Here is a 2,742-nt window from a genome sequence, read left to right as displayed (position 1 = left end):
TCATGGGCACCCGATTTTGAAAAGTAATTACCTTAAAAGACAGATTTTACAACATTTATAAAAGAGGTATATGATTAATATAGGCTTCTTGGCATGGTCGGAGCCCCCCAATGCCCTAAGCGGCTGCTTACTCTTTGGTTAAGTCTGACTCTTGATGCATATTTAGGCTATTGTTAATTTACAAAAATAAAAATACATTAACATTGCCGCAAGGATACATTAAATTTATTAAAATTATTGTTAAAAGTGAGGAGAACACTGTGAAAAACTATTTAATTGTATAAGTTATTTATGTATTTTATGAATCACAGGTGTTTTCAAATTTATTTACAGCTATAAATTGTACTATGAGACATTGATCTCTCCTCTGTCGCCTTTTGATAGTGAATATTCAACTCTCTGTAGTTAAACAAAACGAGGTTTATTGACATATTAGTAGTTTTATATATATATATATATATATATATATATATATATATATATATATATATATATATATATATATATATATATTAGGGCTATATATATGTATTAGCCGAGCTGTCAGGCAATCTTTCCGAGACTCAGATAAACTTGCAAAAAATACCTCTGTATTCCTGCAACTGCAATTTTTACACAAATATTTTTTATTCAAATCTTCTGCAAGGATATTAAACTTGTGAATTTGTTTTACATTTATTTACACCTTGTTGACCAATTTATGTATGGCATGGCCATTAAAAATACAATGTTCCTTAACTAAATGGTTTTTTAAGTTACTTATAAAGAGAATGCTACTTCAGTCATGTTGTAATGCCTTCCGCCATTCATTCACATCTGCAGCTGATGTCAGAACAACAGAAACCATTGCTACTTTAGAAACTTCACTTTAGAGCTAGTACTGGAATGATTCTCTAGTGTAATGTCTAAAGTGATGACAAAACAGGTGATTTTGCTGATAATTTAAGATTTTAAGGCTGAACAGCATGAAATGCCATCAGTCTAGAGATTTCCCAGTATTTCTCTGTTGCAATCGGGAGATAAAAGTAATTATCCCAGAAAAAAGCCAAAGCAGTGCAATCACTACCAGATTACTGTTGTGTTTGGGTTGAAGAAAAACGCAGGCATCTCTTTCTTTTACTGGACTAGTCTGCAGTACCGAAAACAGGAGACTCTTAGGAAACAAACAGATGGCCAACCAAAAAACTCAGGGTTATACAAAGAGTGGCCAACACAAAATACACACATTCCTCATATGTCCGCCCATCTCACACTCAACACACTACAAGTACTAAAGTACAAATACAGCACTACAATATACAAAAGAGAGAGATTGACTTAGAATATCACTTACCAGTTTAATAATAATTTGATCAGCTGTAATTAGATATTACAAGTTTGTGTTTTTCTTCTCTAAGGGCTTATTAACCAGTCTCTGTCGCCATCTTGTGGTTGGACGTCTACCATCTCTGCTCTGCTCAGTCTGATGGACAGGTTGATGAATGCCGCTGTGCATCTGTAAATAAACTGCATAGTTCAAATCTAAACTACATTCTCGCCTAAAAAGTCCCAATAGTACATTATGTTGTTCATATGTAAAACTGTATTCCTCTGCTTACCACACATGTAGGCGGAGTAATACAAATAATTACTGATAGTTTACCAAGTTTTCAAACTTGTCAACATCAAAAGTTGTTGGAGAAAACATCAAGATCCCATAATACAATTCAAAAGCCTAAAAAATAGAAAAAAACAAAGAAACATGACTCAGAAATTGTCTAATATACAAAAGTATTTTTATAGGATCATGAAAAAAAAAAAAGAAACAGAAAAAAAGGAATCTGAACAGACATGTCTTTACTATGTTGCAGTTCCTTAAAATGCTTTTCTTGCCAGTGCTCCTTATTGGTAATATGGATTAACATGGCACTCTGTATTAACAACCAGATCTCTACTACCACCACCTGCCCAAACCAAGGTAGTACTAGAGCCAATAAGTGTACTGATATATGGAAGCTTACACATCCCCAGCAAAATGAAATCATAACAGGATTTCTGCGGGTTTCATAAAGACTTTAAGACCGTTTTAAGACCATTAGGAATTAAATTTTAAACTTATACAGGGTTAAAGACTTTTTCCAATAGCCTGGTTTTATCATGAGGAATCGTGTAATTGTTTTTTGCTTTCTTTTCCTGATTATTGAATTTAATTTGGGGATTTTGCTGTAAAAATGTCTAACAGCTGTTGTCAACTGTACCTCTTTGCAATAAAAAAAAAAAAAAAACTTTTATTTATAAAAAAAAAAAAAAAAGATTTTGAGATGTATTTTTGGTCATTGGATAGATGTTGGTCTGATTGAATCACTTTACTTGGATAAAACAAAATGTAGAGCTGTTTAAAATAGTTTAAGACCTACAGCACAATATTTTAGTGAATTGAATAAATTTTCAGACCCGGCAGACACCCTGCATAAAATGACCAAGCATAAACAAACACAGTGAAACATGAAATTATTCACACCGCTGCCAAGTACTGACTTTTTTGTTTAAATGCAAATAAAAGCTGAGAAATATATATTTTCCCCCCACGATGACGCCTCTTGTACATCATCTTATTATCTCTTGGGAGAAGCCTGCCAAAAAAAAAAAAAAACTTGCTGGTTGAATACAAGTAACGTTACGTCAGAATTTGCCAGGGGTATGAATAATTTCTGGCTTGACTGCGCACACACACACACATACACAAAAAAAGAGAAGAACTAA

Source organism: Danio rerio, chromosome 5, assembly GCF_049306965.1.
Source record: "Danio rerio strain Tuebingen ecotype United States chromosome 5, GRCz12tu, whole genome shotgun sequence".
NCBI classification, from domain to species: Eukaryota; Metazoa; Chordata; class Actinopteri; order Cypriniformes; family Danionidae; genus Danio; species Danio rerio.
This window is presented reverse-complemented; position numbering follows the sequence as displayed.